Source organism: Lagenorhynchus albirostris, chromosome 17, assembly GCF_949774975.1.
Source record: "Lagenorhynchus albirostris chromosome 17, mLagAlb1.1, whole genome shotgun sequence".
In the NCBI taxonomy this organism is placed as follows: domain Eukaryota; kingdom Metazoa; phylum Chordata; class Mammalia; order Artiodactyla; family Delphinidae; genus Lagenorhynchus; species Lagenorhynchus albirostris.
Genome location: NC_083111.1, coordinates 1,944,928 through 1,971,723, shown reverse-complemented (window position 1 = coordinate 1,971,723; position 26,796 = coordinate 1,944,928). Strand labels below are relative to the sequence as shown.

Sequence of the window (26,796 nt, the reverse complement as noted above, 5' to 3'; positions counted from 1 at the left end):
CAGGTTTATGTATCTCCACTGATTTTCCCGATGCTTCGTCTTTCGATTACTGGCGTGATATGTTGGCATCCCACAACTGTAATAGTGGGTCGGTCTATTTCTCCTTTCAGTTCTATCAGTTTTTGCCTCACATATTTTGATGCTCTTTTGTTCATGCATATACATTTAGTGTATGTCTGTTTTCTTGGAAAATTGACCATTTCACAATTGTGTAATGTTTCTTTTTTCCCCCAGATAACTTGCTTTGCTCTGAAGTCTGCTTTGTCTGAAATTACTAGACACTCCAGCTTTCCTTTGATTAGCATTAGCATGGCACATATTTCTTACTTTTTTTTTTTTTTTTTTGGCTGTGTCTCACGGCTCATAGGATTTCAGTTTCCCTACCAGGGATAGAACCCGGGCCATTGCAGTGAAAGCACGGAATCCTAACCGCTGGACCACCAGGGAACTCCCATCCATCTCTTTACTTTTAACCTATCTCAGCATTTTCAAGGTGAAATTCTTGTAGATAACACATAGTTAATTGTGTATATATATGTGCAAGATATGCACGGTCTTAAGTCTAGGTAACAGACTTAAGAAGTTAAATGAGTTGACTGAGGTCAGCCGAGGAATGAGTGGTACCGATGGGGTTTGTCTGATCCAGGGCCCATGCTCTTTGCAGCTGAGCGTGTCACATTCCAGGAACTCGCACCTTATTTCAAGAAAAGTGTATGTCATCAGAAATAAACACACACACAATCATGGCACAACTTATAAAAAATACAAAAGTCAGTCTCCCTCTGACCCTTTCCACAGCAGTCACCTTACCCCAAAGGGCCACCCCTGCTGTCATTTTCTCGAATGTCAAAGTCTTTCCACGGATGCGCTACTCCGCTTTCTATTTAAAAAGGACGGTCCTTCTTTAAAAATCGAATCTACCACCACATCTTATTTTTGTCAATTGACCCAGTGCCGTTTTCTGTAGCATTATTTTCCTTCAGCACAGATTCTGATCTAGGACTCCAGTGGGTGGGGGCTCGGAGGGCTACTGGAATTGTTGTTGGTTTGTTTCTGCTTAAGGTAATTTGAAGATTTTGTTGTCCTCTATTTCCTGACATTGCGGTTGTGTGGGCTTTTGTTGTCCTTAGTGATTTCAAGAGTGTTTTGCTTTGTTGGGACGAAGGGGTTCAGAATGAAGCGACAGCCGTTGTTCTCCACACATGTGCAGCTGTTGCCTGGATGGTGTTGTGATGCCCTTCTCTGGACCGGGTCCTACTGACCGTTAAGAAGCTTCCCAATGATCTGTAATCAATTTTCCATTTCCAGTTATAGGTACCTGTTCATTAATCATGGTGAGAGAAACAGTCCAGTGACTCAGCTTTCCCTCTGCTCCAGGTGTGTCTGTTCTAAATCACTCACTTGCCGTGCTTGGCTTGACCAGTCTCTTTGATGAACTCCTTTTTCAGACCCTCTCATTTCCTCACTTATCTCAAGGTTACCCCAAGGCTCATTTGTTCCCTACTGACCTGAGCTAGGAATGGGACACCTCCGTGTATTGTAAGTTTCTGACACTTCCTGCGTGTCGGGGCTCCGGCCGAAAGCTTCACCTACGTTATCTCACTTAACCCTCACCCACCTACAGTTCGAGCGTGTCTTCTTTGCCTCCTCAGAGCCGCTGTCCCCTGTCCCCACCTTGCTCTCTGTCCCGGAGGCTAACCACAGGGTGATGGCAGCGGGTTCCTTAGCCTGTGGCTTAGGACTTGATTTGGCCAAAGGGAGAGCATGAGGTGGGGAGGGAGCAGAGGTGGGGTGTTACGTTCTATGAGGTCGTCCCTGGGTGACTACATCCCTCAACCAAAGGTTACAGCTTCTCTCAAAGAACGAATGAACTTGGACAACATGGGTTATTTTCTACGTGGCTTTAAGTAGAACATTTTTTAAAAATATAAGTAGCTTATAATTTCATAAAAACAAAATAACAAAATTTTCTTTCCTCTTGGATAAAAGTATATTTTTCTGTCTTATTTTACAGTTCCAGTAAAATGTCCAAGTTCCTTATTATAATGAGACATAAGGCTATATACCATTTGGTCAGTTTTATCAAGGATGAGTAGACATATTTTCTCCTGTATTTTATAATAGCATTCTTGCATCAGACTATGATGGGAATGACGTTCGGAGACTTTGATTTTCATCGAGGAGGTTATTTGTTGTTTATTTTATAACTGGTATTACTCATCATCATTAACGTATGATGTAATGCACCTGACTCTTGTGTGGGAGTGTTGGCCCAGTAAAGATACGTATCAGAACAAGGATCATGGGTAAAATAGCAGGATTAAAAGGTTTATATCGAATTTCGGGGCCATATGGGTTTATGTGTCGGTACTGTTTTATAAGGATTGGAGTTGTATCTAAATAGTACTGCTGATTTTCCTACCAACACAGGTAGTGAACAGAGTGCTTTTCACAGAGTGGACACAAAGTAAATACTTAATGAATTACTAGATACTCACTGCTCTCATTTCAGTAATAAATTCAGTAAGAGTATACTGAGCAAGTGTTACACATTTATCTCTGTATAAAATGTCACACTGGACCAAAAAGAATGATAATTTTTGCATATTTAAGTAAAATTTTTATATTTAAATTAAAAGTCATTCACTCTGGAGAAGTCTATCACTTTCTTAGTCACGCAAGGTGGCCCATTTGATGCCCTGGTTCATTGTTGGCCTCCACAAATACTTTAATTTATTCTCTTTCAGTGAGGCATGCACAATCTCCAAACTTTATTGCCATTGAAAACCCGTCTATCTCTCTGATATTAAATTCTGCAAAACATCTGGCCATTAGAGATTTTTCTTTTCTTATACTGAGGCAAAACTTATACACAGTAAAGTACACAGATCCGTAGCGTGTATCTCTATAAATTCTTATATACGTGAACACCCAGGGCCACCACACAGATCAGATGTAGAACATCACCAGACCCCAGAAGGAGCTCTCGTGACATATAGAGTAATTAGAAGCAGAATAGTGCATTTCTGGAGTTGGTGGCTTTAAAGGTAAAGAGGAATTGTACTTCTATGTGCAAATGTGAAAAATATAATTTATTAACTTTATAATCAGGTTATCAATAGAAGACAGGCTTAGGAAACTGGCTGACCTGGATTTAAATATAGGTCACATATTTGTTAGTTGATTAACCTGGGGTAATTGTGTTTTTTGCTTAGTTGTAGTTTATCTATATGCAGATATCGGTGATGTTATCAACATCACAGAAGAGCCATTGGGCGAATGCTCCCCAAGGGAGCTGAATTCATCATTTATTTTCTTAGCAATTAAGGACTATCTGTGGGAGAATAAGGAAGTTCTCTGTAGCTATTTCTTCATGCTTGTGATGAGAAAACAATCATAAAATAAATACCATGTTCATTTGTTTGAACTGCAAATTTAAAGCCAAATACATTTTGTTAGTATTTAATCAATTAACAATTAATTAACATTTAGTCAGTTATTGTCGATCACATTGGTATTGTATTGAAGTAAAAATAAAATGATATTAAATTTGAAGTAAAGTTTCTCAAACATTTGGAATCAGTTAGTCATGGTTGTTCCACACAAGAGGCAACAAATTTAAGAAAAATCAAATAAAACTGTAATAATATGCATTTCGTGTGTGTGTGTGTGTGTGTGTGTGTGTGTGCATACTCTTATTTCAGGAAGCTATACTGATTGCAATTCTTGACACGTATTATACTCAAGAGAGGGCTTGAGCAATAAATAAGGTTTAACATGCCATTACGTTCTGTAACAAATCTTTATGAGGGTGGACATTTCTAATTCATACGTATACTTTTAGGAAGAGTGTTGGGACCTTTGTTAAACAGTTAACAGGAAACTGGAAACTCAGAATTGCCTTTGACAGTTTTAAAAACTTCAGAGACATTTTTCAGATTAGATGAATAAACAAAACCTAAAAGTTGGAAGTTTAAAATTTCAGCTTGGAGGAAAGCAAAGAAAGGATTTCCTATCACTTCTTTGGTTTCATTCACACCTGGAATAGATTTCTGAATGTTCTGTTGTTGAATTTAGACATGATTTTAAAAAGACTTAAGAAGTGGGTAAAAATTATTCAGTGATCAAGATTTTCCACCGTTTGTTTAAGAAATGGTGATAGCTTTTTCTCAACATTGAAAAAGAAATTGTCATCTCAGGACTGAAGTGAGAGGGTCAGGCTTTTCAGTGTAACATAATGTGTTAAAATATGTCTTTCTGAAGAATTTAAGAAATCATATCACTCATTTTGACAAAGGAAGTGTGCATCTGTGCCCTGGGATGAGAACATACTTAACTGTTTAGGGCAGGCTTGACCCTACGGCCCATTTCTGGGCGTGGCGTGATGGACAGCTGATGGGCGTGTCTGTGATTTGCAAACGTCATACACTTCACTGTTTCTTTTAACCATAAAGTATATTGTTTGTGACTAATTGTCTGTGGATAAACAGTCTGAAGATTGGCATTAAGGCATTTCTTGCTGTACCTATGCTGATTCTTAAACACGATTTCAGTCTCCTCCATGGCTCACAAAAAAAGTTGCTCAATAAATAAAAAACCTTTCCCACTCAGTGAAAAGCAGAAGACGCACTCTCCCCGAAGTGGTTCTCACATGCATGCCGGGAGCTGATCCATGTTTTCGTGATTTCTTCCAGCAGCGTGAGTACAATCATTCTGCTCCCGATGTGTAATTTCCACAGTGTCATGTGATAAATAGGGTTCTCAACATTCATTCAGGTTTGCCTCAGTCATAGGACCTTTCCATTAATTTTGGTGCTGGTTTTTAAACTTTTCAATAATAGAGTTTCTTGGGCATGTTTTTGCCATGACTAGTATTCCTTTAAGTGAAATTTCTCTAGTTTGTGTCTCTTTGGAGTCTTCAGGGCAAAAACCAATCCATTTCTTATCATAAAACATGCTTTTGATCGTGTTTTAGAAAGCCAACATTTTTGGAAAAATAAAATGATACACATCTTGCTGGCTTTATGCCATTTTCTGACAAAGTTTATAAAAGGTAATGTACAGGGAACTAGGGATTTGGGGTATCATTAAGAAAAAACCCACTTTTTAGATCATTATAATTGTGTTTCCTATTCAAAATTTACTTCTTCAGAGCCTGGGTGCAGCCGAAACATTTAAACATTTACCTCTCACTGGTATTTCAAATCACACTCCATGACTCATCGTCTCCATTTATGTTGTTATTCTCAGTTTTTATTTTTATACTTTATGTGTTAGTATTTCTTCACTAGTAATTGTTACTTTTTGCTTTAATGAATCCTTTTGAGTCACTGATCCATAAGCAGTATTTTAATTACAAAATGTTAATGTAACAAAAGAAAGCAATAGTGTGTGACTCACATGAAGGGGAACGGTGCCCCCTGACTCAAGGTTGGCTGGACCAGTTCACTTACTACTCATGTTCATTTCTCCCCTCAGGTGCAAAATTTAAGGGTACACCAAAACACACAATAAAACAGGTAAATAGTACTTTATGCAATAATTTAAAAAATCAAAATTAATGCAGAAATCCATGATAAATAAAATATCAACCTTTTAAACTAAGATCAGTATTACTGATTTTTTTTTTTTTGCTCAGACACCCATATGGCTCTGCAAAATACAGAAAAATCTCTAAGTAAAACTCTTAATAGGATATTCATGAAAGTTGAGAAATGTTTACAAATCAAATTACCTCTGCCTTTTCTTCCAAAACCACCAGAGCAGTTGTGAACCACTTGATAGACACCTGGAGACCAAAAGCAGATTAAATTCTAAGAAAATTCATGGTGAAAAACCTGTCCATCCCATGTTTACGTTTTCTGATGGGAGGAACTAGTATTTTGTGTGTGTGCCCTTTTGTTCAATGACAGTCGCCCTTCATTACTTGTAAAGCTGTATTCACATATCCGCTGCTTCCGTTATGTGTAGTAAGGAATACTCTGTACTCTATTTTTCTTTCATTCATAAAGATAATAGTTTCCACAATTACATTTTCAAACTCCATCATGATACACGCAGATTATTCCATTTGCATTATCATACATAAGCATATGAAGGAGAGAATAAAACATCCATGTTTTATATAAATTCTCTTTTACTTGGACTTGTTTGTACATGAAATCATTCATGTCAAGGTGAAATATATTTAGTGGTATATATTTTGGCTTGGGACTTTGAAATATGGGTAAGCATATTAAAAATGTGCAGTAATGATTCATACATTTTAAATTTAAGCTCTAGGCTTCTTACATCAACGGCAAGCTTCTTTCAACAGCATATAAAATGTGTATGATTCCCGAGCAAATGAAATCAGTCAAGAGATTACGTGTGCAACATAGTTAATGTGCCAAAAGAAGACTAAAGACAAATACAACGTGGCGTGAAATCCCACAGCACAGAAAGCACGAGGCCGCATTGTAGTCACGCCTTCCGCTGATAGCAAGAGCTCCCCGGGCTTGCCTGCTGTGACGGGAACACGTGGGCAAACTGTCACAGCGATTAAACCGCCTTCCTGCCACCTCCCACTTCACCTCCTAGGAGTGAAGCCCCTTAAACATGAGCCGTCAGCTTGGAGACTCAGGTTAGAAATGTGAGGAGTCAGGCCAAGTACATGATGTCCAAGCAGTCTGCTCACCAACAAGTGGGAAATTCATATTTTTGTGGAACAAAAGAAGGTAATCAGATGAAATTCAAATTGTTGGTGCGGTAAGAGTACTAAAGACAGCTTCTGTTCAAAATATTTGACCTGCTCTTCCCATTGGTCCAACGTCTTGAAGAAATCTCAACTCAAGAAGGAACTCAAAAAGCAATTAACATCATTTATCGTATTGAAAAAAAAAGGCAAGACAGACATAGTAATATCAATTGAAAAAAAATGTACACTAAGGGGCTTCCCTGGTGGCGCAGTGGTTGGGGGTCCGCCTGCCGATGCAGGGGACACGGGTTTGTGCCCTGGTCCGGGAAGACCCCACATGCCGCGGAGCGGCTGGGCCCGTGAGCCATGGCCGCTGAGCCTGCACGTCCGGAGCCTGTGCTCCGCAACGGGAGAGGCCGCAGCGGTGAGAGGCCCGTGTACCGCAAAAAAAAAAAAAAAAAAAATTGTACATTAAGAACTGGACATATTTTGTACATATATCATAGTTTAATATTTCAAAAGAAAAGTGGTTTCAAATGTGTGTTTTTAGCAAACTATCTTAGTGATAAGTAGAGCTAATTCAAAAGAAATACTTGCCCTGCAAAAAAAAAAAAAAAAGAGAGCGAGAGAGAGAGAATATTGATTTGATTCCTTCAAAAGAAACACAGCTTCTGTAGCTGCTTAAACGTCTCCAGGAAGTCGGTGAGGAGGATTGAGTCGGAGGCTCTCTGGCTTCTATTTCGCTGACTTAATTTCGAAACGCTCCTCTCCCAGTGGATGAGGATGATGAATGGGAAACATCTGTCAGGTAGATGGAAAGTAACAGCGCTAGAAATGTCGTCTTCAGCTTTGTTCAGAAAGATACCGATGACTTGAGAGAGTCACTTACACACGAATGCGAGTCCTGAAGGAGCCTCTTTTGTCGCCACGTGCGGGAGATCCAGGGATAGTGAAGAAATATGTCCCTGTTACTGAAGCAATGTCACCACAGGAATGAATCACTGCAGATGGATGAAATATAAATTAATAATACGTCTCTTGGGGAAGATACAATGCTCAGTGCCTCGTAAGTGCGCTTCTGTTTAAATAGCTGCAAGGCTGCTACTCAATGAAACAAAGATTAAAGGGGGAAGTAATTGATACTCAGCTCGGGATGATCTTTAAGGAGACGCATGAGCCTCTTGGAAGGAAACTGGACTTGATCCATTCTTTGCTGCAACTTGACGATGAGAGAAAGATGACAACCTTGGATTTCAGAATAAAATTGATTAGTAATAATAATAAAGGCTTTATTTTATTTATTTCTTTAACTCAATTTAACCTTTAGAGCAGCTTCAAGTTCACAGCAAAGCTGAGTGGAAGGTACAGAGACTTCCCCTGTACAACCCGCCTTCACAGACTTACAGCCTCTCCACCATCAACACAGAGTGGGATATTTGTCACAATCCAGGCGTCTACATTGACATAGCACTGCTACTCAAATTCTGAGTTTTTGTTCATACTAAAATATGCGTTTGGTCTAAGTGATTTATTTATATTTTTTACACAATTGTAGGTTCACATGCAATTGTAAGAAATATTACAGAGAGAACCCATATACCTTTCACCCCATCTTACCTGGCAGGGTCACCGTGCTTAACTAGAGTGCAATCATACAATAGGAAATAGGTATTGATACAATCCACTGACTTTATTCAAATGTTGTCATTTTTATAGGCAGTCCAGTGTGAGTGTGGTGTGTGTGTGTGCGTGCACATTTTATTCTATGCAATTTGATCACGTGTGCCGATTCCTGGACCCACCCCCACAGTCAACATGGAGAACCATTCATCGCAAGGATCCTTTGTGCTGCCTTTCTTAAGCCACAAGCTCTCGCTCCGCTCATCCCTAAAGCCTGGAAACCACTAATGCCTTGTTCATGTTTATAAGTCATGTCATTTCAATAATTTTATATAAGTGGAATGATAAAGTGTGTAATCCTTTTGGATTACTTTTTTTCACCCAACAAAATCCCCTTGAGATCCATCCTGGTTTTTGTGCGTATTAACAGTTTCTTCCCTTTACTGCTACATGGACTTCCATGGTTGATGGAACACAGTTTGCTTCACCATCCAACTGTTGAAGGACATATGTGTTGTTTCCAGTGCTTGGCTGTTACAAATAAAGCTCTTAGAAGCATTCATGTCTAGGATTTTGTGTGTGAAGATACGTTTTTATTTCTCTGGGATAAATGCCCAGGAGTACAATTGCTGGGTCATGGGGTGAGGACATATTTAGTTTCTCAGAAACTGCCAGACTGTTTTCAGAGAAGTTACACAATCTTACATTCCCAGCAACACTGGATGGGTGACCCAGTTCTTCCACATTTGATGTTGTCAGCATTTGATGTTGTCATTTTAAAAAAATTTGGCCACTCGGATAGGTGTGTAGTGATAATTTGTCATGGTTTATTTTGCATTTCCCTAATAGTTAATGATGCTGACTGAATTTTCATGTACTTAGATGTCACCTGTAAATCCTCTTCAGGAAAATGTCTGTTCATGCCTTTAAACCATTTTCTAATTTATTTGCTGTTGTTATTTTCTACTGTTGTTTTGAGATTTCTTTATATATTCTAGATATGTCCTCTGTCAGAAATGTGGTTTGCAAATACTTTCTTCCAGTCTATAGGTTTTTTCATTATCTTAACAGGGTAAAAAATTAATTTCATTGAGGTCCAATTTAACTATTTTTTTATTTTGGTGTCAAGTCTAAGAATTCTTCATCAAGCTCTAGGTCACAATAATTTTCTGTTAACTTTTTTCTTTAATTTTATTCAAAAATGGGTAGATGACTCGAATAGACATTTCTTCAAAGAAGATACGTGAATGGCCAATGAGTACATGAAAAGGTGTTCAAAGCCACTAATTGTCAGAGAAATGCAAATGAAAACTGCTCTAAAAATAAAGTCTATGAAAAAATGAAGACAATTTCATATTCATATAGCAAAAACTAAACAAAGATTTTATTCTAATAAATGATAAATTTGTGTAATAAAGATATTATTGCTATGAATTTGAATGTATCACATAACGTGGCATCTAAACACATAACAGGAATTGAAAGGAAAAAATAGTAGCTGACTTGATTCTCCAGGCTCCACCCATGTGATGAGTCCATCTTCAGGACGAATACTCTCTGTGGCTTGTACAACACAATACAGATGTTTCCATTGGAATTTAGAGCTAAACCCACTCCTTATTATATTATGTCTGTTTGGTCCCTCATGAAATGCATTCAAATCTACAAGAAACAGAAAACTTATTATGCCAATTAAATCATTACGTGTCATGAAAAAGAGTAAATCTCCACATTATTTTTAATAATGGGGATGGTTCATTGTATGTCAGCTCGTGGGTTGCCGAGATATTTGGCCAAACATATTTCTGGGTGCTTCTGGAGGGTGTCTTGGATGAGATTGACATTTAAACTCATAAACTGAGTAGGGAAGATTGCCCTCCCTCACGCGTTGACTCTGTTTATGTGGGTTTATTTCTAGGCTTTTATTCTATGCTCGTCTAATTTTAATCTTCACTACTCTACCATCTCTTGTTTGCATTTATCTAACATAACTGCTTATTCTTTGACTTTAAATTTTTCTTATTTTTATCTTATGTACTGTAAGTTTTTAAAAACAAACCTGACATATTTTCCTAATATGAGGCTTAACATTGTTCAATATAATGGATATGTTAATCCTAATTATGTTCTCTAGCTTTATGTTGCAGTTGAGTTTACAATGCTTTTCTACCATATAGATTTTGTTCTCCTCCTGTATTTGTGTATTTCTCTTTCTCTTCAGTTCCCCTGATCATTACTTTAATAACTCTAGAAGATACAGAGATTTTTATTTTTTGTTCTTTTAGTTTAGAGGGCCAATTTAATTGCTGCTTGAAAATATAAGAAAACTAGGATCTAGCTTATTCTTTATCCATGCATATCATACATAAAGAATACTGCACAAATATAAAGTTGTATGTTAGCAGATTATCACAAAGTGAAGGTAAGCATTTAGACAACTCTCATGTTTCCAGCCCCATTCTCTCCAAACGTAACTGCTATCCTTCATTTCTAAATCTAAACATGACGTTTGTTAGTTGTTGTAGCTCAAACAAATGGAAATATAAGAACGTTCTCTCTTTTTGCATCTAACTTCTTTCACTCAACTTTCTTGTCACAGTAAATAATTGATTTTGATGGCAGCACCATACTCCATTGTGTAATAGCATTCTCTTAATGTTGTCTGTTGAATAACAGGATTTATTAACTTTAATTTTAATGTGATATGTTAACAATCCTTTCTTTGTGGTTAAAATCTCTCCAATTTCTAGTAAGAAATAGTTCTTCAAGCTACATTTTTATAAATATTACTTGCGATTGCTAATTTTATATGTCAACATGACTAGGCCATGGGTGCCCAGGTCAAACACTAGCCTGGGTGTTTCTGTGAAGTTGTTTTTGGGTGAGATTAATATTTAAAGCTGTAGACTGAGCAAAGCAGATTACTCTCCCTAATGCGGGTGGGCCTCATCCAATCAGTGGAAGGCCTGAATAGAACAGAAATGCGGGCCTCCCCCAAGTAAGAGTGAATCTTCCTGCCTGCAGTCTTCACTCCAGGACATCAGCTCTACCTGGCTCTACAGTAGCCAAACAGCCTTCAACCTCAAACTGAGACATCAATTACACAGACTTGGACATGCTTTTGTACTCACAGGAGCCAATTTCTCATGAGATAGCTCTTTCTCTCTCCATATATATATTCCTGTAGGTTCTGTTTCTCTGGAGAATCCTAATATATTACCCGTGTTTTACTTGAGAAGCTTTTTTGTTGTACCCTTTACATTTAGATCTACAACCTACCAGTGACTGGTGTTTTGTCTGATGTAGAGCAACAATTTTCAGAAGGTTATTTAGATAACTTTGCACAAATTACCATGCAAACATGGGTAAATTTGCATTAGTTAAAATCACTTATATTTTTATAGTTGTAGAAAATTTCTGGAAGGGTATACTGGGAGCTATTAAAAGGGAATATTTCAGTGGAGTAGAACTGATATCGTCAGGTGTGTGGTCACCGTTTTTTCTTTCTACGAATTGAGCAGAATACACAATGGTAGTTAAAGGGTGCTTAACATCTGTCTCTTGCCAAGTAGAGCTCTAAAATCATTATTTCGTAGTGCCCAGAAAAGATAACGGTGAAATATGCAATAGAAAGATTCTCTCAGGAACAAAACACTATCTTTGCTCTTTTCCGTTGTGTGCCAAAGATAAAAATTAAATAACATCCCTTCTTTCTGAGAGTCATTACCTCTCCTGAGAAACAGCGTGATCCTTACCAGTTACACTGGGCTTTTTAATAACTTGATACAGGAAAGAAAAAACCATGCTGAGAATAGGCCAAGTAATAACGCCTAGAGGAATTAAGAGGCTCCTTCAAAATCCTGACTGTGATTTCCAATAGACGAAACTAATTAAATCAAGTCCAGCTCAAGTTCAATTTGATTTTTATGGTTTGACATGGTATTGAGGGTGTCTTAGGAACAAACCTATAAACACTTTGCCTGACAGACTTTCAAAGCCAATACTTTAATGACTCAAAGCGTAACAGAAGATTTTTACAGTATAATCTGAGAATATTACAGCACTTTAGTGCAACACGAGTTAGCACTTTCTTTCCTCGTTCTGTTATGTAGGAGAAGAATGGAATTATTTAGGGAACTGAACATGAGGAATGCATCAGTGAGTCAAGGCTAGTCAAAATCTAAGTTTTCTGCAGAAAAGCTTTACAGCCAACAGTAGAATGAAGAAAACTATAAATAAAGAAGTGATTTCCCCCTAGCCAACACATAAATGTCCTGTTACACTGTTGAAATGATGTAGTTGGTTGAGTATGGATCTAAAGAAGAATTGTGTCAAGATGCAAATGAAGATATTGATAAGATGTCGGTGTATACTTACTGCTAGCATTCGGGTAAAGTTTCGGGTTTACTGTATATGGAATTGAGGTTCATTCTCTCGTGTAATGACTCCAACTTTGAGGTGTTATTGTTGCATGAATTATGGCAATGATATGACTTTCAGTAAGTTGAAATTGCAGCCTCCTCCAAGCGAAATCAGCCTGCCAAGTGTGGGGGGTGGTACCCACTCTCACTGGAAAAGGTAGCTTGTGATCCTTGGTGAGGGCGGGGGTTAGTGTTAGGGTTGAGTGACCTGGAGTGATGGGGTATCACTGGTGAGAAGATGCCTCTTACCTGGGTACAGAGAAAAGCACCTTCTCAGCAAATGGTTCTAGGTTAGGGTCCTAGTTTGGAGAAGAACTCTTCTGAATCATAGCGGATGAGTGTTGGCTTAGTGATGGGTGCCTCTTTCAGGGAGCAGCTCCTCAAGCCGCTGCAGGTGAAGGAAGTGACCCCAGAGGATTCACTGCTCCTGTGTGAGCAGAGCAATTCAGCGCTAGGGGTGCTCTGCACCTCTAACCTCAGAGTGACTGCTGGATTAAACCCACTAACCCCGAGCTAGACCAGAGCACGATCCAAACCTCTTCTCCCCATACACCGCTTTAAAACATAAGTCAAAGGAGCGAGTCTACAGAAAAAGGAAAGATTGTCATTCCTTTCATAGTTTTTAAGTTGGGTTTGCAAAGAAGATTCCTGGTAGCCTTGTGGGGAGAATCATTTTGCTGGAAGACTAAGCAGGCTCCTGGATCAGAAATTGCCCTGAAGGGCGTGAGATGCACATCAATGGATCTGAGCAAACCCTTGGCCATCTCAAAGTGTCTCTCATTTGGATTACTCTTCTGACTCTGGCAATGGAGATAAAAATGTTAACAAAAGTTTTTATATTTTGAGAACAAAAGAGGTAAGACAGCTGTGCAAACAGCAACACCCAGACCCGACTCTGTGACAGATTTTCTTCTCTCCTTGCCCTGATCCACGTGGCACCAGAGGTTAGAAATTATTCTGAGGCAGTTATAAAAACATGCTCATTTTATGACCATAATTTAGGCCAAAAAAATAAAATATGATGTCATTTTTTATTACAAGTGCTACAATGCAGGTGAAAATGGCCATGCCATCCCACGTTCCTGGCATTTTATCTGCCCATCCTAACAGCTTAGGGAAATAGTCCCACAGTCTAGACAAAGCCTTTGCTGACACTTCATTCTAGTTATGTTTCCCCACTGGTATCCAGAGCCGCCAGATATCCTATAATTTAATGCTAATTCTCACTGGCCTTTAGTCAACCAGAGCAGATATTAAATCCTTGTTTCTAATACCAGTTACTGTAATGGCCAAATTATTAGTTGCAGACCACCAAATTCTTTCCTTTTAGCTTAAGCAGGGAGGGATTTAAGTGATGTTTCATATCAAACCTAAATGGAATGATAAAGTAATATTAATTTATAGAATTTGGAGAGATAAAGCGTGTAGGTATAAGAATTACACGTAAGCAAAAGGATAGTCTAGATATTCCAAGGACACCTTCTATAGAGGCACTGTGCCTCTATAAAAGGAATATATCTTTGACATAAAATAAGCAGAAACCCTTAGAGGCTCTATTTTATCATTGCATTTCTGTTCTAAATGTTTTTCCTAGGAGCTTTTATCACACAGTTATCTATAGCACACTTCTGACTGGTCATTTGGGCCAAGCATTTTGGAAACGGTACAAAGGATCCTTTTTGATAGCGAGGCTACAGCAGTGAAGTGACGTCAGGACTCCAGGGCAGCCAGAACATTGGAGTTTCTAAAGCTCGTTGTTTACTCCAACTGCATTTTCTCCTGGGGTGAAATTACTCAAATGAATGCTTTTTGATGTTATCAAGCAAATCTGTCAATTTCAACCTTAGTAAGTTTCATTTTGTTCTTTTACTACTAACTCAGTGGGTTGTGACCTGGAATCAAATATCTTCTCCCACCCTTTTCTCATCATAGATATGGATCAAATAGTCATACACACAACTGAGTGCTGCCTGAAAGTATGGGCAAGTTTTCGTTGGTGGTGGTGAGAGCATCTCCTTAGCTCTCCACATAGAAGATGTCAAAATGCCTTGATAATTAAAGCTTAAGTATGACCCCTCCAGGATGGGAGAAGGATTAGTTTAGAATGTTCTCTCTCTTTTTAAGGATCAGCTACTGTGAAGAGCGATAATTATATTTTTAAAGAATTTGAAAGTGAAACGTAAAAGGGGCAGGCAAGGTTCTGGTGCCGGCACTTACATGACAAATGTCATCACTAAGTAGCAGAGAAAGGTGTAAGAATTCGATTTGTGAAACATATGGCCTTGTCAGAGCACAATTGACAGCACTCCTAGTGTTTCCAGCTGAATAATTCATGAACATTTGATCAGCTGAGGAGCTTGAAAAAATGCTGAACATCTGTAAAAGCTCAGTGTTAGCTGTGGGCTGTCACCTTTCAAGTTCAGGTGTTAATGTTGCTGTGTGCAGTGTTGCTAGGTGCTGGTAGAAAGGTTTCCTGCCTCTGGTACGTGAAGAAACCTCCCCACACACCACGGGAACGGGAGAGGACTTCACTGCAGTTGGCAGAAGGCTGGTAATGACCCTGCCTGCTGGCGGCTGAGCCCGAAATAAAACTGCTAGCCAACCAGGATCGGTTTTATGAGTTTTGATCAAACATTGGCCTCCCTGTGTATCAGAATTAATCTTACCTAGGAGAGTTCTGAATTTGAGATCAGCGTAAGGGCGCCGTTGGAGTTTCATGTCACTACAGAGCATGTGTCTGACCTACTCAGCTACTGAATGACCATAATATTCAGATGCTAAAATGTTTGTCATCCAGGTTTCAAGTCAAGTGTCCATTTCCATTGTTTGTACTAAAGGAGGTAAGAATAAGAAAATACCTTCTGCTCAAATGTAATGCTGTGTACATGTAATATAAAGAAAATAGTATTGCTGGGTAATAAAGATTCTCATAAAACATGCTAAATTAGTATTAAGCAACCAAAAGAAAGTAACATAGCTTACAGGTTACAGGAAACCAGCTTGGTACAGAACAGAAGCCATAGAAATTAAACTCAGAATATCCTGGATGTGGGTTCTACAACCTTTTTTTGTTATGGAGCATTTCTCAATCCTATTGTTCTCATCCTTCTCCCACTGTTAAGAAGTTTGCATCCTTGCTATTATTTTAGGTCAGAATCAGAAGTACTGATGACATATCACTAAACGCAATGGCCAACATTGGCAAATTGCAGTTGATGCAGGGTGATGACAGTAACACCAGAAAGATCACAGCCCTTGTGGGAGACACAGCCAAGGAAGGTTTTTCTAATGCGTAGAGTGTGGCAGTTTCCATAGTTATAAAAACTAACAAGTAACTTATCGACTTGGATGAAAGAATCGGGTAAATGTTTTAAATCAATAGACTTGTTAAGTTTTTATATGTGTCAGTGTCTTTTAAAATCAAATTCACATTGTTTGTTGCTCTGACTCTAAGACCAGAGTAAAACACACAAAAATGTATGTGTTGATCAAGACCTCATTTTTTCCAGAAGTGCTTCTCTTATCCGAATCTTTATAATAAGTCTGTTCACCTGATGGACTTCAGGTTGCTTGAGCATTCGCTTTTATGAGAAATGGAAAACAACCTGGACAGCTTCTCCTGTGCTCAGTGTGAACACATGACTTCAGCCTGGGCCCTTCGTCCCTGGATATTTCGGGTTGGGATGGACAGGTGGTCCTTTGTCTGCTTGGATGATAGATTGGAAACATGGCTTCTGGGCTCATGTCCCCTCCCTGGGGGAAAGTTGCTTCACAGGGAGGAGAAACATCAGGGGAGACCGAGGTCCACCATCGCCTGGGCCCTGGCCCCCAAGTTCCTGTCATAATTCCTCCTCCATGCGTCCTCCTGTGTCCATCCTGCTACCTGAGCCCATAAGCAATCTTTTTGCTTTTAAAAAAACCCAACTTATAATAGTTTTCTTAAAAATTTACAGACACGTATTTAAGAGGAAATTCAAAAGTTTATAATAGATTTATATTATTAAAACAGAAACAAAGCCAGGCTGCAAACAAATAGGGTGGAGGTGAAGGGTCTGGTGTGATAAAAGCTGAGATAGAGGTCATACCAATGCGTAACTGTGTCTTCCCAGACTTCATCAGCCTGTTTAACAGAACTGCAGCAATACAATCAAAATTAATATAAAACTGTACATCCTATGAGTTCTCTGCATCTATATCCCTGAATAAAGTGGTATTCAAATATTTCTAGAGTTTTTAATGGGGTACTTCCTACGAGTTCATGAAAAATCTCTTATGATTTCCCATGGTTGTCCTGCCAAGAACAGATGTTTCCCACTGGGTAGTGTGAGAACAACCATCTCTACCTACTACCATCACCTGTCCCCTCCATCCCTACAGTGTGAGAAAGCTTAAGGGCAAAGCTTTGGAGAGTTCTGTTGAGAATCTGTAAGAACTCCCCGCCCGCTTTATGTTACAAGTTGATCATTTGACGGAGAGGTGCCTTAGCAGTGCTCCTAGAATCTCAGCGTCTTAGTTTTTACAAAATTGCTCTTTCTGTTTTTAGTTACAGTTGCTGAGTGAGTTCCATCCCTGGGACAGGGTTGCGTGGAACCCTGAGGAGGAAAACAGCAATGATGGGTACCAGCCGGAGCAACCTCCCTCTCCGACTCGGGCTCTCCTCCTGAGCCAGGCTCACTGCTTCCCGAACTTTCTTCCCTGAGGATGAGTTCTCTTCCCAGCTGGCCTCAGCTCCTCTGAAGGTAAGTGTAAAGGGGAGGTTGGCCACATGAAGTGGCCAGACATATTCGAGGTCCCTTTAGATTTGAGATGGGTCACCCCTTTTGGATAATTTGGCAAAAAAATAGGTAGAAGAAGAAGCACAGCCATAAGGTACCTGGACCTACACAATTTTTAAACATCTTAGAAGTCTTGCTTCAATTGTTCTTAAAGGAAATAGAACACTTTGGGAAATGATCATTCTATGCTCTTTGTCTGCCAAAAACTTCCCAGTGTCTGTCGGAGCAGATGATGGGCAAGCACTTTCCTGTGGATGTCAGCTCAGTGGTTTTCAGCTGAGTTACGACTTCACGCTTTATAAGGTTTTGATCCTACTATTACCTGCAGGAGCCATTATAAGAAAAGATGGAAAAATATATTGATGACAATTTAGTAGAAAATACTCAAAGGTGTTTTGATTTTATTTAGCCCAGTCGCTTCACTTTGTATATTATTCACCTTGAGCTGCATAATGTTGCTTTACAAAGAAAACTAGGTTAATAATAAAAGGGTTGCTTCTCATCGCTGGGACACAGTTCGTAATGTGTTGTTAGACAGGAGTTTATTTTTCAGCAGTTCATTTGCATTCTTCAGTGATAAATACAGTATGATTTCTTTGTTTACTATGATTTTAGGCAGCTATAGAATCGTATACTGCCGTCTTTAGAACACAAAACCATCCTCAAGAGGCTTAACATCACATTTCGCCTTGAATCTTTGGTCTGTTTCTTCTTGAATCTCTATTGCCATGTTATTTGGTAGTTGTTCTGCTCATTCACGTGCTTAATGGATATCGTTATATAGTCAAGAACTGAATGTACAGCCAGTTCCGTATCAGTAGCTGTGGATTTCCATTTGGGAGGTAAAGTAAGGTCTTTTCTTTCCAAAATCTCTAAGTGGGTCTGAGTTGAGCACTGATGTGAAATCATTTAAGGGGGATCTATTCTAGTACCAGATTTTTAAAATGCCGTTTTTGTGACTTTTTTTTTTGTGGGTATTTACTCATTCTGATTTAAAATACTCTGTAATAGCCTATATGGGAAAAGAATCTGAAAAAGAATGGATATATGTATATGTATAACTGACTCACTTTGCTGTGCACCTGAAACTAACACAACATTGTCAATCAACTCTACTCCACTATAAAATTAAAGTTAAAAAAAAGAAAAGCAGAAACAGTGGCCTGAGTCATAGTGCCCACCGCTGTTGCGTCTCTAATCTCGGGATGAAATCGGTCAGTGAGGGGCGGGGCCCATGGGGGGTTTGCCTTCCCCGCCAGTGGAGGCTCTATGTGGTCCGGTCTGTGCAGAGGGACCTGCAATTTAAGCCTGGCAACCCCTCAGGCAGCACAAATAAACTGAGCCACAAGCAGGATGACTAGGAGGCTTGCAAACTGGTTCATCTCCTGCACAGCAGTGAGCTCAGATTGGGGGTTAACTCCCATCAACTAAAAGTAAGCAGATGCCACAGGAGCGCTAACCAGGGGCTGTTCAGCTTGGCATCACGTACGATACAGCAGAGAGATGAATAGAAAGCTGCTGTGTTGTCCGACAATCACTTCACAACAATTATGTCTAGAAGATAACGTGTCTGGTAATGCTTGTTTTACAGGTGTGAGGTTGCATACTGAGAGAGTATAAGAGAAAAAGTAGAAAAACCTCTACGATATGTGGCAGATCTATAGACCTTTGCAGTCCAGAATTTCTTACTGAGGTACCTTGACATTTGAGGCAACGAAACTCAAAATTTGTGTTTCCTTTTCTTCTGAAATGCTGAACAGGAGTTTTATGTGATTAGAACCAGACAGTTCACAAGGCAAAACTAGGGATTTCTGTAATACGTGTAACAAATTGAGATAATTTTAAAAATAATTCATACTGCTTTCTTCATTTTGAATATTGTCTAAAAAGAACATTAGACATAGAACAAAGAACATTGTATTTTTGTCTAAGAATAATAGGATAGAAAGCAGCTGTATAGACAATTATTAAGGTAACATTATTTAGTAGCCAGTTAGTAAAAACTGACAATAGAGAATTGTAACATTTTAAAATGTTTTAAATTCCTTTCAGTATAAGTATAGGTCTTTCATGAAATTATTTGGAAAGAAGCAGTGAATTGCCAAGATTTAGCCACTTTTGAAAGTGATAGATTATCTCATATTTTCTCTTTCCTCTGGGTGATAGGTGAACCTGTAAGTAGTTATTAGAAAGTGTACACACACACACACACACACACACACACGCACCAACACACACACAACCCAACGTACCTCTTTCTCTCTTAGGAATAAGGTGAACGATACGTATTTTTTTCAATGAGCAAAACTGGGTGACCCAGTAACCAGACAAAGCACATACAGGCCTAGAGAAACAGTAAAAAAGAACATTTCAAATGTGTTAATGAAACATCTTTTAAAAAGATAAGTTAGTTATCATAAGAAAAAGTAGTTTTCCTTACCCTTTATTTCTTTACTCTCAATTTAAATAGCATTCTTTTTCTTTTTAATTGCATATGGGATTGGCAAAATATTTTCAGTACCTAAGGTCTTAACCTGCCTCTGCTGGGGAGACAGGTCTGTGCCCACACAACAGACTTGCTCTTTTAAGCCCTGCAAACAGGGCCCTGGCTTCATGTCCAGTGTCCTCTTTCCCCTTTTGGTGAGCAGACCCTGGGGAGGCCCACCTGACTCTGCTCCTGTATTAAGGCCCTTATAATCCCCTCTCGTGAAGGTGGATTGGACATGAGACTTGCTTCTGGCGAGTAGAATGTGGCCAAGGTGAAAGATTTTGCAGATGTAATTGAGGTGCCAAGGCAGGTGATGGTAAGTCAACCAAGTGGGAGGTCATCTCAGGACGCCTGACCCAATTAAGTGAAGGCCTTGAAGGATGGACAGGGCCTCCCTGAGGTGAAAGGCTCTCCTTGCTGGCTCAGTACAGGGACTGGCCATGTTGGAGGCATCCCCCTGGCAAGGACCTGCAGGTGGATTTTAGGAACTATGGGTGGCCTCCAGCTCACAGCCAGCAAAACCCAGGGTCCTCAGTCACACAGCCCCCGGGGAACAAACTCTGCCAACAAAAGGAATCAGCGGGCTCTTCCCCAGTCCAGCCTTCAGGTGAGGATGCAGCCCAGCAATGCCTTGGGTGCCGCCTGTGAGACTCAGCAGAGCACCCAGCGGAGCATGCCTGGCCTCATAGCCCCTGGGATGGGCGTGGCTTTACGTCACTAATTTGTGGTAGTTCGTTCCAAAGCAGTCTAGAATTAATATGTTCTTCCTCCTTGTTGCCAGCCTTTGTGACAACCTGGTTTTTCTTTCCAGCTTAATTAAAATATGACAGAATTATTAGAGCCTCAGAAAATAAGCCATTCCTGAAGGAAAGGTTCTCACATCTGTTGAGCCAGACTGAGGGTCTTTCCCTGTGAATCCCCCTTAACCCATCTTGACAAAGGTAATCACTTCCTCTGTTTTGTCACCAAATCCCCACCCATGAAAGAAAGCAGCCTCCCTCTTCAAGCTTATTGAATTCATCAATGGACTTATTATTTTACTAAATCCAATTAATAAATTTCAGAATTTTCCTTGGATATGTACTAGAATCCACTGCAGCTGCAAAGGGAGAATTTTAAGGATACATACCGACGTTTATCTCTCAAGAACCAAGCCATCCCGATTTAAGATGACACAAAACCCTCTCATGAGTGAAAGGTGATTCTCTGCACTCACTCATCTGCCATTGTAGTGGATAGTCTTCTTCTCTGTGAGTTCTTTTCCAGTGTAAACCTATGCCTTTAAATATAGCTTTCAATACTGATTTGTAGTAGTTGTTTTTCTTCAATTTCCCAAGGAAAGTAAGGCTGTTTCTCCAAGTACTCTTCACGCCATGTGCACACAGCACGAATGAAATCACCATGAACTTGCATGGCATCCATAGAAGGTCCCTGAGAAATGGGATAAATCAGTGTTGAAACAAGGAAGTGAGACAAGATTGGAAGAGACAATCTGATCGGGGATCACTGGAAGGAAAATATTTCCTTAATCAGACTATACTCCAATATAAGATAACAATTAAATTTAAAAAATATTAACTAATCTTATTTACAATGCAAACTCATTTCATACTGTCACCTTATCTGCTTATCTACTGATAGTCTCGGGAATTCTATTTAGTGAAAAGAAAAAGGAAAAACACCCAAGTCATCTCTTTTACATTAGAAAATTCCATTTGTATGATGTTTCCTTTGGATTATAGATTATGCATGCTACACTGTTAGTTATGCTCTGTAATTTCCACTTAAAACTCAATAATCTTGTATAAGGAGATAGCTTCTCAGGCTCATTTACTTTGATGGAATATGTAATACACAAGGAAGCAGACTCTCTTGTCTAAGCTGCCTGGTGATGTAAAAGTTATGCAATATTAACCCAATCAGACTAATATCAAATACTTCTGGTTGTTTCTTGTTTAAGTGCAATAAATATTAAAGAAGTAAGAGGGAGAAAAGGCAGTGTAAACTAACATTTATTGAAAGTAAAGCACATGTAGATCTTTATTGGCTGTTATCGCACTGAATTCTGCCAATAAACCAAGAAGTGGCATCTTTAGTCGATTCTGAGGTTAGAGAAACTGAAACTCAGAGAAGTAAAGTAAAAACATTTAACAAGTATGAATAGAGCATCGTCTGTAGGTCAGACGCTGTTGTAGGTACTGCCTGTTTCAAAGTCTCAGAAACTTTGGTAACAAGTAAGAAATTTGGCCCTGAGCTCAATTCTGAAAGTCTGTGTCTTTTTCATCACGATAAGTTGATAAAATAACCACAAGTAAAACATGGTTGTGAAGTAGGTGAGGCTTGTTTTCAATTCCTGCTCTGTCATCTACAAGATGTGAAACCATGGTCACAGAGCCTGATCTTTGTGACTTTCTGGTTCCCCCTTCAATTCCTGAGGCTGATGGCATCTTCCTCTGGCCACCTGGACACGAGGCCTGGAGGGCCTGTGTGTGTGGGGGGGGGGGGGGGCGGAGCCTACATCTGGGCCAGCAAACCACACCCGCAGTCATTCTGGCCACCTGGCAACTCAGCACGTTCTGGATCTAAGGTCCTTACAAGTGCTGCCCCCCAAATGTTTCTGTAATGATGTTACGAAGGGTACTTCACTATCCGTAAATTTGATGATTAAAAGGACGTATCCCCTGCTTCATGGAGAAGTGATTTGAGTAATTGATTGAGTGATTGAACAGTGTGCAATGTGTTACTGTCACACTTTACCCATGTTCAGATGATCCACTTTCAGGGGTTCTGTACCCTCTGTCAGATGATCCTTCCACCGACAAAGTCACCGACGAGCAAAACACTGCGGATTATTCCGGACTTAGTATTGGGACCGGGGTAGATGTCAGGGAAGGGGGTCAGAGGCGATGCACACACAATATCCATGCAGAGGCTGCCTGCTCCGTGTGGCCAGGCCTGCCCCGCCCAGCGGACGTGGCTGGGCTGCTAGGCGCTGGGTGGTGAGCCAGGCAGGGCATGGAACGTTCCTCCAGCCCCTCGGAGATCTGCTCCTTCAGAGCTCCCATGGCTGCAGCGTGAAATGGGCTTCACTCTAGTCTACAAAAGACTTGGAGAAAAACCTGCATCCAGACGGGTGAGGACAGTTCCCCAAGGTGACTGCATTGACTGCAGTTCTTGAGATATTTTCCGAAGTTCACTTGTAAAATCAGCATTTTGCGAATCTGTGAGTGGAGGACCAAGTGTGAGTTTGGGAGCCTGTAAGTGACCCCCGGAAGGACTGTTTCCAGGACTCAAGAGCCAGACCATGTATGTGTTGAACTGACCACCAATCAGGAGGAGGAAGACGCCCTCAATCCTGGCCCGCTAGTGGGTTCAAGTGGCGATGGTGGCCATCACCTCAAGGGGCTAGAAGCCCCTCACATGCCTGTTTGAGGGGGCGTGGCTTGCAGAGTGGCGTTTGGTCCATGCTCCTTTGGGGTGCTGGGGAGCCCTGAGGACAGAGAGGACAGGACAGGCTGAGGCCACGCAGGCGCACGGGAGGGTCCCACGATGGAACGCGGTAGGAGGCGCACCGACCTGCCCGGCCCCTCCCTGCGGCTCAGGGTCCACACCTCCCCTTTATGAGGACACCCGGGCTATCGGATCGGGGCCCCCCGACATCAGCGTTCTAACGTGATCGGCTCTGTAAAGTCTCTCTCTGCACACAAGGTCTCATTCTGAGGTCCTGGGGGTTAGGGCTTCGACAGACCCTCTGGGGACGCAGTTCAACCCCTAACAGGAGGGTGTGGGCGGGGCCACGCTGCCTCCCCAGGGCCTTGTCTGCGCAGAGAGAAGCCACCCTCCGTGAGACCGGGGACCTGCCCTCTCCTCCCCCAGGGGCGCTGTGAGAGCGTGGTCCCTCCGCTCCCGCACAGGGCGCGGCCCAGGGAGGGGCAGATGCGCGCGCAATGGGCACAAGCTCGGCCTGGTTGGCAGGGCACTGGGGTCCGCGAGGGGCCGGCGGTGACCGTGCCCAGGCCGTGGCAGGGGCTCATGATGAACGAAGGTCCGGGGCATCCCCACCAGAGCCTCTTCTGGCTGTCCCGTGGGGCCACCGAGCCCGGTGCGTCGTCCCGTCCCGCTGCTCCGGGCGCCCCGCAGACGCGGCCCCGCCCCAGGCCCGCGGGGGACACGCGGGTGCCCGGCCGCGTCCTGGATCCGCGCGGGGCGTGGCCTGAGGCGGTGACGCCGCCCGGCTGAGCGTCCTGCCACCGCGTGCACCCAGGAGCCCTCCGCCCCCTCCACAGGACAACGCAATTCAAGCTCTGGGATCTCACCTCCAGGCCCAGCAAGTACCTGTGTTCTCTGTTTCCCACCGGAACGTGGCATAATGTCGTCTATTGCAACCATCCTGCAGCTCTTCTAAGCCACTTTTTATTTAACGCAGTCATTCCAAAGTCAAATACATATGCGTGTTATTGAGTGTCAAACAGTCTGTACTTCTCTCCACTAATTAACATAATCAACGTTTACCTATGTGATAACTTTATTATATTCGTACTACATATATCAACCAATAGGCCATTTCATTATGCTTATTAATTTACCTGTAATCCTCATGTTTTTGTCTGTGTGTGACTGACGGTCTCATTTCCATAGGAATTTATTGTGGAAACGTCCTTAGAGGAATGATTTGATTTCCCCCCCCTAAGGAAATAACCTCACTGGATCCTCTACACTGTATATATTTTGCAGATCTATTTAGAGGCTAAGCATATTTTCAGTGAAATCTTAAAGGATGGCGTGTTTTGGACGGTTCTTCAGTAACGGGGTGTCTTAGCAGCAGCAGACAATGCGAGAAATACAATCGCTTTAATATTTCCTGTTATCCCCTCCAGTGACTGAGTGCATCAGCCAGGGAAAAGGACAGACAGCCTCCAAGATGAGGGGAATCGATGTGAAACATTCTGTACCTGATCTGTGCCCGGGTCTACTGCCTCCTGGCCTCCCAGGACTCTTCACCACACAATCACAGAATATGGGTCCATAGCTGATTCCTGATAACATTTCCCTTTTGTATTAATGTCCCCACTGGCTTTGCCCCACAAAGGCAAATAAAAGCCTCTCGATCAACCCCAGTTTACTTCCTCCTGAATCTCTTTAGTCATCAGTTATTTAGTGTTTATTTCTATCTCAGTATGCTCGTATCAACTTTTCATTTGTAAGAGAGACTTTTCAAATTAAGTGATTATAATTGATGAAGGTATCTTTTTGCATTTTTCAGCCTCTGTTTTTTTTTTTTTTTTTTGCGGTTCGCGGGCCTCTCACTGTTGTGGCCTCTCCCGTTGCGGAGCGCAGGCTCCGGACGCGCAGGCTCAGCGGCCATGGCTCACGGGTCCAGCCGCTGCGCGGCATGTGGGATCTTCCTGGACCGGGGCACGAACCCGCGTCCCCTGCATCGGCAGGCGGACTCTCAACCACTGCGCCACCAGGGAAACCCCAGCCTCTGGTTTTGAATGACTTTTCACAGTTCGAAATCTAGTTGTTCCAACTGGAACTGTGTTTCGCCAACAACTCATTTTAGTTTCTAGCACATCCCAGCCTAAGCCCTGCTTAGCTATCCATTGTTAGTGATGTCTGCGTACTATTGTTGTCCATCTGACTGTCTGTCTTGTATTATTCTTTTTATTTATGGCGTCAACCTGTGTTTCTGTGCTGACCAGCATCGTTCACATCTTCCCATCATAAAACTCTCCGTTATATGGTGTGTATGAAACTGAAGTTGCAAAGCTTTACAGAATATACAGAGATTAGCACATGACTGACAGTCTGACCCAGACACGAGTCTGACCGTGTTAATGACCATCTCTAAGGTCTTTAAAAATGATATATGCCAAGATAGAGTCAATAAAAATTGTTATCAATGCATTTCACTCAGTGATAATCACGTGTTTGGTCTTGGTTTGTTTTGATTTTACTCCTTCCTAAACATTATGTTCCTCCTATGTAGCATTTTTTGAAATGTTTGAAATGAGTTAAGTATTCATCTGTGATGTTTTAGTAAGATGCACAATAGGCTTTTTGGAAATTTTTAGAAAGTTTAAAGAAGTCCATTGTTCACACGCATGAGGATGGAAAGGCCAGAGTAAATTCTTCTCCTAATACGCTGCTCAGGGCTCAGGAAACAGACCCAGTGGTGCCGGTTAGACTGACGGTCTTTCCTGGAAGCCGTGTCTACAGCTCAGGAGGTTGACAGAGGCAGTGAGGTTGTCTTGCTGAAGCACAAACACAAGTTTCCAGGGTCGATGGAGAACTATAGGATCCTCCTTGGGACCCCGAGTGTCCTCTGCTCCCATTTTGAGAACAAAACACCAAAAGCAGACCACCGCAGCGTCAAGTGTCATTTAGCAGTGACCCAACCTCAGCAGAAGGACACACGCGCCTCCTGCCTGATGGCACTCTGGGACGGTGCGGTGGTCGAAATGACCTAGGGTGGGCACACACGTGTGCAGCACACACACACATGTACAGTGCACACGCGCACACACACCCGAGACTAGTAACAAAAAGAAGGCAACAAACGTTCTTAGACGGCTAAGAATATATTGAGGCCCCATTTTGAGAAACTCTGATGAGTGTAAATCAACTACAATTAAATACCACAAACTTGCAGACCCTAGCATGACATTTAAAATTATTTAATAAAATGATGTTAGAACATGGCGGTTCGATGATAAAGACTGCAGGCATCAACAGGCTTGGAAGAGCTGGTCGGCACAGCTGCTCCCTTCATGCTGTAGTGTCAAAAAGTTGCTCTATTTCAGCATCCATCGTTAT

General features: G+C 41.2%; 1 long non-coding RNA gene across 1 annotated transcript in view; it reads left to right on the top strand.

The window, feature by feature from the left end:
• Nucleotides 1-17,268: 17,268 nt before the first annotated feature.
• Nucleotides 17,269-26,796, top strand: part of LOC132508286 (uncharacterized) — a 39,775-nt gene continuing 30,247 nt past the window's right edge. Inside the window, exon 1 of the long non-coding RNA XR_009536510.1 lies at nucleotides 17,269-17,456. This is a non-coding gene — a long non-coding RNA (uncharacterized LOC132508286). The remainder of the gene's footprint in view (nucleotides 17,457-26,796) is intronic.